Genomic DNA, 19,329 nt, shown 5'->3' on the forward strand with positions numbered 1-19,329 from the left:
CCTTAGAAATTAGGATACGAAAAAGGTGATGTGAAATAATAATGTAACATTGGGTACTGGTAGACAAAAAATGATAAAAAATTTCACCACTCTAATAAAAAATAAACAAAATCATCAATAACTACACTGATAGAAAGAGTGTACAAAATCAAGTAAAAAGCAAAGCAATATTTATCTTTTTGAAAGTCTTCTGGGTAAAATTTACAGAAAATGCTTCCCTAATATACTCTTAGCAAACAAGTAATACTAGAAAAGTATTCTGCAAGCAGAATACTGCAAGCAGACCATTCCATTATCTGTGTAATGTATACTGTGATTTCAAAGTTACAGAGTCAGAACTTATTACCAACCACGTCCTCCCATCATTTTAAGACATTCCAGAGAAACCTTACACAGAACCAGCACAAAAGAGTGAGTAGTGGAACACAAAAGGCCTATAACAACTATCTTAACAAATTAATTTGCATATAATGGTATAAATGAAAGGCTTTAATCAAATAATTATACTAACTAAAATGGAGACAGCCTAGCTTAGCAGAAAATACAGAGCAGTCATGTCACTTTCTAATTTACTTTTAAAAATATAGAGAGATATAAACAGGTTTAATTGAGGCTTGAGCAGTTACACATATTCAGCCTCTTAGCCTTGGTCCTAATACCACACAATCAATGGTTTTTGTTGGATGCTACCATGATTAACCTAAAATCTTGATGGCCATATTTCATATCTTACAGGAGTAAGTGTACATACGAGACAGTCTCCTCCTCTGTTCCACTCTTCCCCTCTGCTCTCCAAATCCTATATACATTTTGAGAAATTAACGTAATGGCCAGCACACAGAGGTGATGCCAGCCCTTGTCCCTGTTTGTATTAGAGTCAACTTTCTGTATGACCACATTAGAGAACAAGTCTAGAAAGAAAACTATGTATTTAAAGAGCAAAATGAAAGATAACATACATAATACAGGCAATATACCTGCACAGATAGATATTTATGTCATTCTAGTCCTGCTTAGTAAATGGAAGATGAAAGAAAGCAAAACTAATGTAATTTTGAATGATGATTTCATTATTTCCTGTGATATTAAATAAGGCATTTGGCAGTGCAAAAATTTTTTCACATTGTTAGAAAATTGATTTAAAATTATGATAGTGATGGCAACTATTTGCTATTCAATCTGTACCTGCCTGATTTACAATCAACACATGGATTTAAAAAAATCCCTAATATGTCTTTAGATTAAAAGCTGTGGAACACAACATAAACTGCATTGATAGAAGCTGTGCAATGCACAGAAGCACACAGCTACCTGCTTCTTGTGGTCATTGTCTTTTTCTCATATACTGGGAAAAATACTATTCTGCCAAGATCTGAAGTTTAAATACTTTCTTTATGGAGTTACGATTTTTTAATGTGGAATTCAGAAGCTGAAGCACAAGTACACAAGATCTACCTGCATCTTTTGACTTGAACTTTGTAAAATTGGCACAGAAAGAAATCCTTTGGTGAAGAAGTATATGAGAATGATGGGAAGAGATTGATCAATTGATTACTTTTTAAACAGAGAATGTAAGAAAGCAACTTTCCTGGCAAGACAGAACTTAACAAAACAAACCCTTTCAAATCTCAATGGCTGGAGTTCTTCCTAATGATTTGGGAAAAATATCAAACTTTTCTCACTGCACAGTGACAGCATTCCTATCATATTTTCCTATTGAATGAGCAGGAAATATATGAACACCAGCTATGTGGCTGCATCAATACGCTCTTTGACACAGCGATTAGCAGAGGAACACGGCTGAAAGTCTAAAGATCAAGTACTTCAGTTTTAAAGTTTTTAAATTCAATTATTAGCAGCATAACATAGGAAAATAAAACACTGTCTTATTTTAAAAGACATAAAGCAATTGTGTTGTTGCATAAACCTGATACCATCAATGTGGGCATGTCCTTCACTAGCAAAGCCAAAGCAAAGGTCAGATACTGAAGTTCTTTGTGCAGAGAGGACATCTTTGTGACTTTAAAGCATCTGTCACAGTATGGCCACCAGGCCTGAGGGCGTTATCTGAGACCTACTGAATTACAAGTAACACAGTAATATTAGACAACACTGTTTCTCATTAATAGAAGAGCTAAGGGGGAAATACTAGGCTTACTGTGCAGTTGCATAGTTATATTAAAAAATCATCAATCTGAGTGAACTGCATTGTCACACTCAATGGTCCACTAAATACTAATTCAGACAAAAAAAAATTGCACTACTAGCAGAGCACTTTTAAAAAATTTATATCTAACTAAAGAACAGTAATGGTTCACGTGAATTCTTAAATTGTATGCAATATTTAATGCATAGGCCTGAGAAGTGTATAACTATTTCTTCAACTTGGGTTTTTTGTTCAAACTTCCACAAACTGATTTAAAAAAAATTCTAAAGGAACTTTTTGAACACAACCTTTTGATTTGCAGATAGTCTGCTAGTTGGTTGTTGTATATATTTTAAGCACTACATTTTAAAAACAAAAGTCAAGTGGTAACAGTCTGATGCCCAGCTGGATGAGTTATGTATAACCAGTACCACATAAAAGTACAGCCTAATATTTGCATTATCTTTAAGTAGGCATATTAATCCAAATATTTCCATTTACAGAGCTTTTTTCAAGAATGTTGCTATAAAGTGAATGAGACAGAAACATAGAAACAGATGGAATTTGTTTATATTCCCAAATAAGTAGTTGTGGTGTTTTCCCCACTTAAGTTATACTATTTCCAGAACTAGTGATCACACCAGAATAAAGGAAGTCTTATTTATTTCCTGCATAGGCTGAAGCTAAATATATTGATCGATCACCCCAAACAAACCAATCCAAGCCTGCTATGATCCAAAGTTTTCAGTCTGGAATAACAACCACTACTTATCTAAGCAAAAAAAAAAAATCACCATTCTTGGAGCCAGAAAGCCCAGACACACTGTTTATACCTAACCTGGGTACAATCCTGTAAAAATCACTGCATCCGCTTCTATGTCACATGTAGTCAGGAAGAAACACAATTTATAAAGCTGACTGGCCATGCTAATTCAGACCAAAGGTCTATCCAGTCTACTGTTCAGTACCTATTAAGTACCAATACGAGAAGCCCACAAGAGAAGTCAAAGTGCTTGACCCGTCTGCTATACTCTCCTTGCTCCCTCACCTTGTGGTGGACTACGGATCAGGCACTTCCCAACTTTCATGGCCTCTCATGTTTAAAGAATGCCAAGTATTTCTTCCCTGAATTTGCAAAGATTTGTTAAAAGTAAGTAATCTGGTTTCTGCAATATTCTGTAGCAATGACTTCCATGGTTTAATAACGACTTGTGTGGAAAAGTTCTCCCTTCCTTCTTAATTTCTCATTCAGTAAATTAATTGAATGCCACCTGACACATATTATGAGCAATGGTAACTTCTCGACACCTTTCCTATATATAAAAATATATATATTTATATTACCATCTCTCTATATATCCCTTCCCTCTTATCCTTGATGAAGAATTCCTGTCCATTACCCAGTTCCTTGCACTGAGCTGCTCCAGAGTTTTCATTATCAGCAGTAGGTTCTACTTCTACAGCACATTTGGGGAACAGGGAATCATAATCACATGAAGCACCAAAGAGTAGTAATTGTACGTAGGTAGAGAGACGATCTGCCTTGATCTCTATTCCATTCCTAGTAGTTCCTAAAATCCAATTTCCTTTTTTGAATACTATTGAGTTTGGTCTTTGTATTATGTTTTTATCTTTTTATCAAACGGTAACACTTCCCCATCACAGTAATGTCATCTCAGAACTGCTTTCCTGACAGGTGCATTACTTTAATAATGGCCAGTCTTCGCGAATGAAGATCCGGGGAAGGTCTTTACACCTTCCATATTTGTCAGCAATAACCTTCACCTCTGAGTTTAATCACTCAGTACTCCTGAAACAATTCATTTAGCTTTCCCTTTTACTGTCTTGCATGTTTTAGGAGCACCAGTTACTTTGTCAACTCTTTGTATTAAGAGCATCTAAAAATACGCTCTTAAAATATGCTCTTAAAAATGCTTCCTAAAAATAGGAAGTTGTGGGACACCCCTGATGAGCGTCCTCTGCTGTCAAAATTGACCATTTCTTCTTACTCTTTGCATCTTATTTTTGACCTATTCAATTGAAGTGTCTTCTCTCTAATGCCACACAGAGTAACTTATTTTTTTCTAAAACCTTTGCTGAATGGAAATCTATGAAATCTTCTTCATACACAATAAACTTGTTAATTTTTCTTAATTAAAGAGAAGTTCAAAGTTGCATACATCAAGAAAAATGCAATGGAGCAAATTAATTAAAAGAAGGGTATGAAGTGCAGCTGTATCTTCCAGACACTGACAAGTATTTATTTCCCTGAATATATCCTTAGAAATTCCTTTTCAGCCTCCAAACACATTTGAGCTACACAGCCTCAAGATCTAATGTATCAATGCATACAATTTTTAATTTATTTATCTTAAAGAGAACCTTTGCTGACACCTAGCAGATAAAAGATTAATTGCACTTCTTACCATCTTTGTGGAAGCCCTACAGCTGATATTTTAGAGCCCAAAACAAAAAGTTTATCCACATAGAAAATAAATGACACTTCTATGCATAAAAACCTACACACTTGCAAATTAAACAGAAGTACAAGTTACAAGCATAATAAATTATTTCCTAAAATTACATCTTTGGATACAGATATTCTCATCTGTATAATTCCAAACATCTGCTCAAATTTGAGTAGATAATAGCCTTAAGACAAAAAAATTAAAAATCCATGGAATGCAGAAAACATTATATAACTTCAGAGCCCTGATAACTTCCAAGACTGTAATCCTTACTGCTAACACTACTTGAGAAGGACCTCTTCCTACTCACAAAATAATATTGTCCAATTACATATGATGAAAAAAATTAAACAAAGTGAAGGAACCTTAATATGAACCGAAATTGCATCCTTTTATTTGATGCACTATCATTTTGCAGGCCCTGTGCACCGCTGCTCCTTCTAAAGTTTGACAGGGAGTCTAGGAATAGGTCTAAAGCAAGAAGCTTGCTCATGGCAGAACCACCCCCATCTCCCACCTTCAGATCCAGCCCTGATACCTTTTGCTACTGCAGGTCTTCAGTTCAGTTCTTACACTTTCACACTGGAGCAACAACAAGACATTAATGAGAAAAACCACAACAGAACCCCCACCATTTACACATTTATATCCTGCTTCATCGTTCTCTGAGTCCAGGGGAAAACACAACTGACTCAACCTCTGCACAACTTCTAATTTGATTTTTCGGTTTCCCTGATCCTGAGCCACAACTTTCTTAACCAATTCCTGTTCTAGCGATGCAGCCCGAGGTTAAGACACCATTTCTGGCTCAGGAATCTCTCAGTCAAAATAGGGAAAGGCTGGAAGAGAGTAAGAATAGAAGTGCCTTAGCTTTGCACTCTTCTCCAGTGATCTTTTACTCACTTACAGAGAAACAACATGAAGCTGTATGGGGTTATGGTCCAATCTAACACAGTCACCCTTATGGAAGCTGGGGATACCACTGCCTTCTAACAAGTATGGCAAGTGTTTGACAGAGGTTTCAAATGTGATGTTCAACTGTATTGACTTTTCTAAGCTATCCCAGCTCTCTAATTTCTAGCGATACATTCCTACAGGAAAATTTTACAAGAACTATTCTTTGCTGACTGAATCACCTGAACTACCTATAATATTATTCTCAGTATTACGTTCTGTAATTGTACCTTTCCCTCAGCTATAATTTCAGTTGCACTTCAAACTTATCTGTCTACCCTGTAACATTTTCAAAAAGGAAAAATAATTCCTTTTGTAAAGATGGAATAAGAGGTGTGGTTTTGGTGTGTTTGGTTGTTTTTTTTAAAGTAGGAGCTGTATAAGGACAAACATCTTCAGAGGTCGCAGAGTCATCTTGAATCATGCCCGAGAAAAAGATGATCATTCCTAAAAAAAAGACTTTCCCCAGGTAACATTACAGAATTTCTTGCATTTCTTTCTCTGCAACATCCAACACTTCCAAATCTTTGAGGTACTTCTGGACCTTTCTCCAGTGATTAAAGGATTAGGTTTGCTATGTATAAGTGTCTGATTTTATTACTTCAGCTCGTACATCCACCAACCTGAAAGGCCTCTGCATATATTGGTTGCTTGACCATACTGGAATTTCATATGAAAGAAAATATCAATGAAAACATATCAATGAAACTCTCCAAATGGCAAGTGATTCCTTCAGAATTCACAGCTGTTCAAATGCTGCCTTGCTAAGACTGAAACATGTTTCTGTGACAAGATCTTGTCAAAGGATGAAATTTCAAAAGCACTTATATAATCTGAAAAAAACAAGCCCCCCTGAACTATGAAATGAGGTACAGGTTTCTACATATCTTCCTTTTACAGGTTACTCATGAGAATCTGAAAATCCCACCTGAAAAGACATAAGACTAGAATTTTTAAGAGGTCTAAGCTGCTCAGCTCTGAAAGCCATTGAGGATTGAGCACTGACTTCTTCGGGGTCCTTTCTGAAAAAATCTCAACCTATATCTTTTAAGCTGCCACAGGTAAAAGCTTACAGCAGCTACAAACGATGGCTTGACAATGGGGAAAAAAGATGATAAAGATGGCAACGGCAATAGTCGGAGGTAATGCCTCTGCATCTTCCTATAGGCCTAGTGAGAAAGCAGCTTTTGATGGTGGCCTCAGAAGCAGCCTAATCTTCTGCACTGGGGCATGAAGCAGCTGCAGTGTGGGCTGCCATAAGGGAGGAAACAAATCAGGAGGAATAAAATGAAGGAAAATAGATAGAAAAAGCAGACTACCATCTAATTATGTCCTTGGCAGAAGAGAAACTTGGAGAAATACCAAGACAAAAAAAGTCTTAAGTCAGCCCCTTCCCCTAAATGCAAAGAGGGGATATAAAGATTATAAATACCAACCTATACCACTTAGTTCCCTTCTCTTGGACTCTCAATTAATAATTAGGTGAAGGAGAACCAACTTAAAATATCCAATAATGCTTGGCTTCCTTCAAGCCAAATTTTATCATGAAACAGACACAGGAAATACCATCACATCACTGCAGATTTGGTATTTCCATACTCAAGATGTAGCATGGCTCTCCTGAAATCTGGCCTTAAAAGCTGTGTGCACATCCACAAAGGTTGTATTAAACATCCACCCCAAATACTGCATCGCTGCATTTATTTGTACCTAAAGAAAGCATTACAGAGAAAAAAAAAATCATATTAAGAAACCAAGATACCACTTCATGGTGTTTTCATTGAAGCCATCACCAAGATACCAATTTACAGTGCTGGTCCAAAACAGGTGTACAGAAACTTCTCACTTTAAAGGAGGACTTCACAAAAAGGACAGTTTCAAAGAAGCAGATCTAAGCCATGACATTTCACCATTTCACCAAACTGTTTATTTTGGAAAATATTTTGGTTTGATCCTTTGATGAATTGATTTTGTTAAGTTGAAAGCCTGGTGAACCATTTCACTATTTTGGGTTCACAACGTATAAAGACATAAACTTGGCTGCTGCCTGTAATTTTATCCATTTCCTGCCTCTCCTTGCCAGTCTCCAGAAGCAATGCAAGGACAAAATTAAATAAAATGTGTTTGTATATTAAATAGCCTTACATTATATTTAGTTTAAGTGTCCCAGAGCTGCCACAAGCTAAACTGGCATGAGTGTATTCCATATATAGCACAGACATTGCATGTGTATCCACACAGACATAAGGAAGTATATACCTGGGCATCATTACAAAGTTTGTAAAATACACTAAGCATTAAATTAATGTGCAGTTTGGCTGAGTAACCAGACATTTTGAACGAAGACAGTTCAATACAATTGCAATTTATTTTGTATCAGCGTTATAGCTTGCTGTTACAGAAACAGATGTTGACATATCCAGAATTTTCTTCCTCAGTCTTTCACATTTTGTTCCACTACTTGTAAACAACCAATAAATTTCACTCCATTTTACATCTTAGTGCATTCTGATCCCTAGTTAATGTCCCCATATGGAACACATGCTCAACAACACTACAAGAAGAGTCAGTTGCTTGACCTTGCCTTTGTACCCAAGGTTGGAACATCGGGAAGAAGCTCCCTGTTGGCAGACCATGATTTCTACCAGTCCAAAGAACTCACTTGTGAGTGCAGTAAAACCACAATGATCAAATGTATCATGTCACACATTCACAGGAGAGTGACAACGTAAGCTTGGGAATGAGACTTCTTTACAGGATCAGGCAGGAAGTAAAGCGGGCCACAATGAAAAGCTCTAATGTAGCCACTGATACTTGAAAGACCAGCAAAGGGCCAATGTTGCATTTATCTTTCTCTGGACACACCCTCCATCTCCCAATTCTGCCCCTTGTGGAAGTCTTCAAATTAAAAATACCTCCCCTCAACCTTCCATGTAAAGAAGAAACCCCCATGTTTCACAGACATATTCATTACATTCAAACATGTAGGAACACTAATGTATTTCCTCTCAAACACTCCCCCACAGTTTACCAAACCATTAGGATCTGAGCACTGAGATCCATCAGCTGTCCAGTTAAACATCCACTTAAAGAGACAACACTGCTGATAACATCTCTCCAGTCTTTCTGCCAAGTTTGGTACCACAAAGAGTGTGTGCATGTGCGTGGATGAGAGCTCTATAATGAGGAGGGAGCAATGGTAACAGGGACAACTGTCTCCTTTTAGTAACCGTGTCTCTAGCTGAGGAGGTGGAAGGCTGAGCATTTTCCCTCCACTCCCAGCCATCTGTTATAAAACCTCATAGAGGACAATTCTGCATCAGCAATTATTATTGATGAAACAAAAGTGCTCTGACACAATCTTTAAAGCAGGATATTTAATTTTATCAGTCTACAGAGGAACTTATTCTTTCACAGAGCTACTGACTAACAGCAGTATCTATCACTCACACCCCCCCCACCCCTTTCCCCAATATGCAGCACATTCTGTGCCAACCATCTCCCCTGAGTTTAACACTGTTATCTACGTTTTGAGGGAGAGAGGGGAAACCTGACCTCACACAGCATTTTACTAGGAAAGCCAGGAAGTCAGAGGGCACTACTACAAATACCACAAAAATAAAATTAAGAAAAGAAAACAGAGAGAAAAAAAAATAATCCACAACCCAAAACACAATAGAAACAATACTCCGTGTTCCTATTTTAAGTGCCTCTCTCAATGCTATATGCATAGCAGCTAAAGGCAAGCTGGAAACCAGCCAGGTCCTGGCTGCCAGCAAAAATTTTGTCACCTCCTTTGAACATCTGAAGTATGTTTACCCAATAGATTTCATTAAATTACACTTCCATTAGGAAGCATACAATGTTGATACTCATCTCAAAGATAAAAGGGATCGCTAAGAGGCATGTCATCCTGCTCCCCAGCTGATTGCTATTTCTGGGCCAATCAAGGAAAGGAGCCAGAACAATACTTAGTTAAAAAAATGCAGCATCTCCCCAAGGACTACATACTAAGAGACTGCAGCTCCATTATCAAAATGAGTATATCATTAATGACAATACACATACAGTACGTTATTTTAATACAACTCATACACAACAAACAAGCTGTATTTGGGTCATTAGCTGAATTTGTAAAGCAGTATTTCCAAGGGTTAGAAACTCCTTATTGAGATATGAAGTTTATAGGTTGGGAGCAGGGAGAGAACAAATATTTTATATGATCCCAAAATGCAGTGACTGTAATAACACTGTGTGGTTTGAAGTGCAATGTAGTAGCTAACAGAACAATAGGCTATTCAAAGAGAAGCTCTCATTTTAAAGTAAAGCAGAAGTAATTTAAAAAAACAGGTACTGTTTTACTAAACATTTATGAGGGATAACGAAAGCAAAATGCCACTGATGCAGTTTATACTGTATGTATCACCTTTTAATTTATTATTACAGTACAGTTAAAAAAATACAAAAAAAAAGAAAGGACTCAAAGCAAATTTTACAAACATAGAAAAAAAAATCTATAGAAAAAAACTATGCTGATTGCGAGGCAAGACACTGGGGAGGGAATAACACAGGAGACTCAAATACACAAGTCCACTAGATCTGATGGGCTGTCACCCTGCGCTAGGCCGAGCCTTTCCTAGTGGAGAGGAGGAGATATCTTTGTCTCTAAGCATTGGTTTTAGATGTATGATGTTTACTGTGTTTCCTAATCTCCAATTCACATAACAGCTATAAAGGGAAGAGGACAAACCCAAACCCATGCTAATTAAAACCTGAAGAAATAGGAAAGGGCTGGGAGGTGTTAGCTCTTTACAGTCAAGCTCTGCCCCATCCTTTTGCAGCAATCGGTGACTATTAATCTCTAAAAACACTCCTTGCTCAATATTCTGCAGTCTAGACTTCAGCCAATCTCTTTCAACATGCAGAAAACCTTTTGGTTTAGCCATATTTGACATATCATATGAACTCCAATTATCCATCTTTTTGCAGTTAATCATCTCACAATTACATTTCCTGCACTTATAAGCATCCAGCTGGGAACTGAGTTTTAATCTAGGAAATAAAAAAAAAAAGGATTCAGGTTTCTAACAAATTACTTCTAATTAACCAGAACCTTTTCTAGTCATTCCAACCTAAAGACGCCTACAGCAAATGAAAGAATTTATTGTTTGCATTCCTAATGATATTTTAAATTTTCATTTCAATTTCCCCAATGAGTAACTTTCAGGAAATTCACTGCACTTGTATCTACTTAAACAAACATTCTGTTAAGCAGGAAATGCACAACAACAAAAAACCTCTGGGAAGAAAAAGCAAGCTGGTATTACACTGAGCAGAAATGCTGCTAAATAAAGCTAAAGAACTAGAATGCTAATTAATGTCAACTTCCAGAAATACACTGCAGCTACGTGCTCAGGCCCTGACAAAGTCACTGGGAACCTCAAAACTATGTTCCCAAGCAACAGTTTAGAAATGAAAGGTTTGGGGCTTTTTTTCTGGGAAAAAAAAAAAATAGTTAGTTCTACTGATACAGCACAGCAATTTGTAATCTGTACAAAGGAAGTGGATTAAATGAAGCCACCTAGTGAAGATAACTCAGGAAACTCAGTCAATGGCAGTTAAACAGCACATGAAAGAGCATTGTCCCACAACTTCCAGTGATTTCCCCAGGGAAAGATTTGGAATAAGAGCCATACAAAACATGCTTATTGCACGATTGGGAACTGCTTGATATCACGGAGAGGTAACACGAGGTAAAAATCAAATGTAACAGTTTCATTTACACTAAGTCCTATCAATTTTCTCCAACTGTTTCAGAAAGTCAATGCAACCATCTCACAGCATATGATTGTTGCAAAGTAAAGTATACCTTTCATGTTCTTTGGACAGTCAAATACCAGAGGGTTTTCTGTCAATTATGCAGTATCAGAGATGTACATCCCAAATCTGTCCATCTAACTAACAAAAAGAAAGCAATATGCAGCTGAAAAATGCTCTTCAGAGCTACCTTTAAGTAATACATAAGTCAGTCTAACTGCAGAAATATCTTGCTCAAAAGGTTGGTGTTCATTAATGTGCAACCAAAGTTTCCACAATACAAAACAGGACTGCACTAATTGGCTGATTGATTCAATACCAAGTTAAAAGAGTTAATTATTCGGGAAAAGAGTTATTTTTAATACACCTGAAGCCTTCCAAAACTATTAAATTTTATATGCCTGCACCAGCCTCCCATTACTTTGACTTTCATTAACTACCTCTGTAGGCACTTTGGGAACACCAAAACTGTTGGTACATTTTTGTTTTTATTTATAACAGAGGTCCAGTTGTGACTGTGGGCATTCCTTAACTCATTTATAATGAGGAAAAAACAACAAAACCAGTAGCAACTTCCTCTACCACTACTAAAATTTAGCAAACTGTAATTCCTGCCACAACAGCAACAGCTTTAATTCCAACACTCCAGTATCACAAACCAATTAACACCAACCTCCCATTCCCAGATTTCTGTGTTTCTGCTTAACCTCTCTCTCCGACACAGCACATTCAATGAGCTGTGACGAAGGGATGGATTCTCCTTAATGAGATTAGCAGATACATCCTTAGGTACTATAGAGTCAATATACAAGCCACTGCATCATTCCTGGAGATGCCAACCTGAGAGTTGTGTGAAACGTTATGAGATATCTACTAACACATTTTCGATCTACTGCACTTTTAACTGTGATAAATGAAGACCTGCATGGAGCAGCAGCAGGAACACCATGGAAAAGTTTATCTTAGTTGTGAAATTGGTCACCAAAAGACAGAATGAAAAGCCTGGGTGACAGATGGAGGACAGTGTGAAAGTTTTTCGTCTTAAAGTCCTCACAAGGCTAAAATGGGAAATTTAGAGACACAATTCAGACAGGCCACAGAGTTCAGTAGGAACTTTGCTTGCAGCCATCAGGATCAAGGTGGACATTCCCACTGTGAAAGCAGTGCAAGGTCCTTGGTATTTCACTGCATGTTCTAAGTCAGCACTATGAAATTCCACCACAGATCCTCTTCACTGGTATAGAAAAGACCCCCACATTGCTCACCCAGACTCCAGACCACAGGTAGAGGAGCCCAGGTATGGGACACAAAAGCATTACTTGAGCAGTTCTGATCAAGCAGTTTTAAAAGTCAGAAGGACCAAGGACCATGGTGGTGCCGTGGACATCTGGCAGAGCTGCACAGCCCCTATCCCAGTTAAGTTCAGGATGGCATTTTATCAGCATCCAGATCAGCAGGGACCACAGCCAGGGGGAGTTGGAGAGAATTATCCCACAGAATCCCCAGATCAGGGAAAATCAGCCCTGAAATGGAGCCCTGGGCCATGGGTGGGTTGGGGAGGTTGCTCAGGGTCATGGAGGGCTGTTGTGCCCTGAGGGCCCTGGACACCCAAAACTGCCCAGAGCTTTTGCACGATTGGGTATTAACCACAGTTTGTGGAGAATGCAGAAAAAAAGCCAAGTGGAGAACACACAGTGGATTTACATCACCATGGAGGAGACGAGACCAGGGTCAAATCAGAAACATCCTCCAAATGAAGCAACCCTGATCCAGGTTAAAGCCAAGGACAAGTGTCTGTTCTTACAATAAACTGCTCTAACATCTTAAAGTAGTTTTACTGGTTTACTGCCCTTGAGTCACACAAACTCTGAATCACTGGCAAGTTAGGAATGAACAGATAATATAGAAGAGAGAATCAGAAGGTACTAAACAAACATGAAAAATAAAAAGAATTAGAAAAAAAACCCACTCTCTCAGCTGTAGTCATTTAAGTAGGAACACCACAGAGAAAAGCTCTTAAGTGCAAATCTTTCTTATTGCAGTGTTACTTTCAGTGGCACATGAAACAGCAATGATAACAGGCTCAAAAAAAACTTTGAAAATAAAGTTAAAAGATACATGTAACTTAAAACTAACATCTTTTCCTACACAGAAAGGTTAAATTGTGGGGTTGACATTTGCATTTGTTACGTTGTCAACGTTTCCTGCCTATCAGCCTATGTACAAACAATATCTAAAGATGTCATCTACATATTTATACCAAAGGAGTTTATGAACAAGACCTGTCAGTATATTTTAACACCTTTCCAAAACGTCAGCTTTCATCAGGTATAAACACAACATGTTTAATTTATTAGTTTGGTTTAATATAAAAAGTTGACAATCATATGTCACCATAACTATTGATAAGGTAAATAAGGACTACAGGAAAATGTCAGAAAGTTATTAAAATATTTCTCAGCTTCCTGAATCAAATTGGATTTATTGGCTTTTCTCTGTCAATAAGTGCATCACATATTTTTATTCATATGGCTATTTTTGAAGTGATGTGTCCAACAGTGAAGCTTACAGACAAACTATATATCCTGGAGAATTTGAATTCTACTTTGAATTTTTGGGGCAGGGGAAAGGACTTTGTTAATATTAAAAAAAATCTAAACAAATACAAACACACAAATTTGTTCACCCATACTTAAACATATGACAAAGATTTCTTTTTCTAAAATATACTAAGCCTCATAAAAGTTAAAATATAAGGCACAAGAAACTTTGAATACAACTCTGAAGTTGAGCAAAACAATACATTTGTTTCCACTTTCCACAGGAGGTGCTTGATTCAATTCCCTCAAGAAGATTGCTTATATCAAAGGTCCACCTTCTTTGTTTATAATGTCAGGAGAACAACCTCTTCTCACTTCTTTCTAGATATTTCCCCCAAAAGTGTAACAGAGGGCAGCACAGCCTCAGTCCAAGAATTTCATCCCCCCTACCAGTACAGAGCCAAACATTTCATCAGTGAGTCACTCCAGCCAGACTGCAACAGCTTGCTCTATATGGGAAAAAGACCTTAACCCTTATTTATCTGAATGCAAGGACAAACTCCATTATATAGATTAGTTCAAACACCCCTGCCCAAGCCAAATTCAGGCCAAATGACAGCCAGAGACACAGCAGAGTTTAAAGGCAGGGGGTCCAGAGAATGGGTGTTCACTGACTGCTCTTCTTGCTGGAAGATGCTTTTCTTTTCATCAGCAAGTCCCACTCTACATCTCAGCATTAGATACAGAGAAGAATGTTACTATTATGCAACCAAACTCATATTAGGATTTGATATTGTAGACATCAAGGATGTGGGCATTTGAGCAACCTGGTCTAGTGGAAGTTGACCCTGCCCACAGCAAAAAATGTTGGAACTAGATGACCTTGAAGGGCTCTTCCAAACCAAACCATTCTATTCTTTGATATTTCAGGCCACAGAAGAACATATCCTGGTTTCCTGTATGTGAAACACGGTACCAGAAGGGGGATGGAAATTTCCACAAGGCCCAGATTTTCCACAAAGGAAAAAAAGACTTCAAAATGTAGTCTTGCTCCAAAAGGATACATTTAATTACATCAGGACAGGTAGCATCTTGGAGTTCTTCCACTATTGTTTCTGCAGTGTACGTGATTAGAGTTTTTATTGCAGAACAGATTTGGCCCAGTTCTTTGACCAAACATCCTCATTTCAACATGGTTCAGAGCTGTCTGAAACACCAGCCTTTCATCCAGACCCTCCTGTCTGTTTGGTGCATGCCTAAAATGGAGTTTCCAGCTCAGTTTCCTCAAAAAAGCAATTCTATTCAGGCTCACATGCAGTAAGCGAGGAAAACTGGGTGTTTCACTTCAAAATCACAGTACTGTCAAACCAAATACCACCACTGTGCATGAAGCTTCAGTTAAGACAATTTTTAAAACATACAAATGGCTTGCAAACTGGTCCTGCATAATAGCAGAAGGGAACTCAGCAGTTTAGACCTTAGCAAGAGTACTTCTTAGGTACAAATTAAATGTAAAAACTTTTAACATTTGCCCCAGAACGAAAAGCAGAAAAAGCAAAGGGAAAATGAGGATGGAGAGGAGCAAATTTTCCTTATGCTAATTCTAAAATGCCTGCACTTTAAACCAAGAACTCTACAGGGCACAGGCTCTGAGCCACCGATCTGCATTGCTGAATGCTACACATGCAGCTCATGAATGGAAAAAGGGGACCTTAATAACATGTTTGAAACTGACTCCAAGAATGGGTCAGGAGAAAGATGCAGCCCAGGTGCCTTCAACTGAAATAAAGATCTAACAGGAGGACAACATGACAGAAGGCAAGAAAAAGACAAAAGGAGCACTAAGGGCTTAAAAAGGCTGGAAAAGCAATTCAGGTTAGCAACCCCTAACTTAATCCTGACCTTTCTGTAACTTTTTACCTTGATTTAGTTGACTGAACTAACTTTGTGGGAAGCTTACACAACTGAACCAGAGAGTCTGATTTCTCCTGAAGACTGGTTGGAAAGAAGAGAGAATCACATGGTCACTTGGGGGTATTAATAACACTGAATTAAGAAACAATACAAAACAGTCATTATAAATCAAACATTTTCTTTTGACAAAAAAAAAAATCCTAGCATTACAGTTAAGACCCTGTCTTAGCATTATTAGTTTTACTCCCAACCACATTAATTCTAAATAACCACCTCTTCTTTTTTAAAGATGCTAAAAATTATAACAGAAACATACCATATGAAAACTTGGAAGTTTCAAAGAAACTACTAACGGAACAATCCATAATATTGAAACTTACTTGCATTTCTTAAACAAATAAGAATAATCACAAGAAACACATTAACATAGCAACTTGGTTATTTGCAAAGTTCTATTTAGTTAATACTCATTATTACAGTGCCAAAGAGCTGTAGTCATGTGTGAGAAACCCCTTTGTGCAAGGCGCTCCACAAATAGGAATCCCCATGGCAAAATATCTGCAGTTACACTTCCCACAATACCACCCGTCACTACGGAAAGTTACTGTTCACATTTTGAAATAAGAGTATTTGCTTTGATACTCATACAATTATTTTCTCTTAAATCAAATATGAAATACCACTTTTTTCCTGGTTGGTGATACACCCTCGCAAAGGTTACAGCTCGATTTAATAATGGCTCAAATCTTCTACTCATGAATCAGTGAAAAGGAAGGTGTTAACTTCATAATGCAGAAGCATTTTCTAACTAAGGCCCAAGCCAAGACCCACCAGACACAATACAAGCCTTTTCTTTAACTTGCCAGAACTCTCATTTGAGTCTTTAGTGAACAGGTACAAAGCCTGCAATTGCAATTCAGTGATTTCCACGCTGACCAGGAGGGTAAGTTGGCAAACACTACCCTTATTCATTCCAGTCTTAACTTCTCAGAAAATAAAAAAAAACAAAGGGAAGTTGTGGGGATTCAGAAAGCAAGGACAAATGCCACTCAATGGGAAACACGCAGAGCCCACACACACTCCTCAATTTCTTTCTCTTTACATGCCAGGCACCAAATATTTAGTTAGCAAAACCTTTTTTTCTTTACACCCATCAGAAATGTTACTGCAGCAGGAAAAATTATTCTGTTCTACTGCTGATCCCAGAGGTCACCTGCTATATTCCTTTTTACTATCTATTCCTTATATTTCTACTCTAATTTTCATTGATCACCTCTTTTAGGAGTGAAATCTCCATAGGATTCATTAAATATTGGAAAAGGCCTATTTTCCTAGCACTGACACCCTAAAGGCAGTTTATAAAAAGCAAATGAAAAGTAAGGGAGGTGCTGTATTTGATCCACTTATTATGAATGAATACAAGCATTAAATTGTCAAATGTACAAGTTTAGATCCTCTAGCCTTTACAGGGATTTCCTCCCTAACTAAGAACAGCAAGTTTAAACTGATTTTGTGGCCAAGAACCACTTTTTGTTGTGGTTTCCACAGTAGCTTTAAGGGAAGTTGACTGTACTTGGGAAGGAACTACTAAATGATTGCAGAATACAAATAAAAAGTTACCCAACAAAAGAACAGAGATATTTACACTTTTTCCATATGTTTCACACAGTAAAAAACTGTGATAGAGAGGGAAAATCTCTCTAATACACTTTCAGCTGCATTTTTTTTTACTTTATATTCCTTCCTCACTCAGTCTTAAGCCAGAAACAAGACAACGTGCACTGCCATGAAAGCCCATCTCTTTTTCCCTTGTGCTAGCCAGTTTTACTGAACCATAAAGTTCCTTCTGTGTATATTACTGGTATATTAAAAAGAACCAGCTTAGAGCACAAAACAGGAAGGTTTTATCCGAGAAAACAGGATAACATTGTGCGGTTTTGTTTTAAAATACCATTTTTTAAATGCCTGCAGCTAGAAAATATTACCCATATTTAATATTTTTCAGGACAAATTAAAGTCTACTTACACAAGGGAACCGCACTCTATCCAACACTGAAGACATCTGCCTATATATGTATTCTGTTCTTGGGTTAGAGTCTTGGGGAGAGGTGGTAAGAAAAATTCACCGTTTCCATTAAATTCAACCAATGTTTGTAAGAAAAAAGGTAAAATTAATTGATTAAATTACTTTTCCAAAGAATGCCTGGCATTACTAAATTCATACTAACACATAAGCTTTTAATAAAGACTTCTTAAAGTATTATAGTCAATTCCTTGAGAAAAAAGCCAGAAATGGAATTTATTAGAACTGTATCTCTATTGCACTAAATTTCAGTATTCCACTTTTGGAAACACAAGATCATAAAAACAAAACTATGCTAAACATGATACCTGGCAAATCTGATTTCTTGTAAAACACACAAAAGTTAACACATAACATCACTAAAGCAGTGCTATGGAAAGAATCAGAAGGAGCAAACACATACATCACTGTTTCTTTATTTCTCTATTAACAAATCAAGAATACATGTGTACTTACAAGAATTTTCAACTGGTATAGAAAATTTTTTACTATGCCAATAGCATTATCATAAATTTATAGTCTGTCTCCTGATATTTTATGGCAAAGGTTTTCAGCAAAAAACAAGGTAACTAAAATATTATTTGTACTAGCAGAATATAATGAATGCTATTATTTGTAATGTTTGACAACTGTTTGACAACCACACATACAACATATTCAGTTATGCAAAGAGATTTTTTTTACACTCTAATATTAGCCTATGATGCAACCAGAATTTCAGCAAGCATTTAATATGTAAGGATCATATAAAATTTTCCCCTTGAATTCTGATTGAGAAAATATCAAGATAAAGCACAAACCTCTTGAAGTTGGGTAGAAGTCGTTACTTTTAACAGCAGTGCTTATATTTCAAGTTTCTCTTCATGAAAGCAACAAAAGCAAGCAGGCAAAAAAAAAATCCATTAACCACTCCTTTGCCAAACTAATTTTTGATATGGGACAGTTAATCAGTCACAAATAAAAAGTTCACCATTTACCAGATGGCAACTTCACCATAAAGGGAAGCTATTTTTGACCATGGCAATTAGTCTTCTCATGTTTCAAACACTAAATTCTATTTTCACATTAATTTTTAAAACTATGTGGCTTTAACTTAAAATAAACTGTACATCAAAAGAATGGAAAATAAACAGCCAGGAACACAATTTGACGAATTGGATTTATTTAGTTTATTTAGCTAAACAGGGTCCATTGGATCTCTTTAATAGGCTGACAGTTGCACTGGGCTGGTTAATAAAACATTCAACACAGTATCTTCAGCCAATATAGAAATGCAAATCCCACCAGAAATATTTTATTCATGAAACAGTAATTTCAGTTACTACCAAAGCAAAAAAAAAAAAAAAAAAGAAAGAAAAAAAAAAAAAGGAAGAAAAAAAAGAAACTGGGAGGGAAAAGGCGGGGGGG

At 37.0% G+C, this 19,329-nt stretch overlaps 1 protein-coding gene across 5 annotated transcripts in view; it reads right to left on the bottom strand.

Moving 5' to 3' along the window:
• VTI1A (vesicle transport through interaction with t-SNAREs 1A) overlaps positions 1-19,329 on the bottom strand; it is a 263,102-nt gene that overhangs the window by 224,468 nt on the left and 19,305 nt on the right. The gene's annotated exons all lie outside the window — the stretch shown is intronic.

Source organism: Empidonax traillii, unplaced genomic scaffold (assembly GCF_003031625.1).
Source record: "Empidonax traillii isolate 1590-97213 ecotype Southwest subspecies unplaced genomic scaffold, ASM303162v1 scaffold130:size970688, whole genome shotgun sequence".
In the NCBI taxonomy this organism is placed as follows: domain Eukaryota; kingdom Metazoa; phylum Chordata; class Aves; order Passeriformes; family Tyrannidae; genus Empidonax; species Empidonax traillii.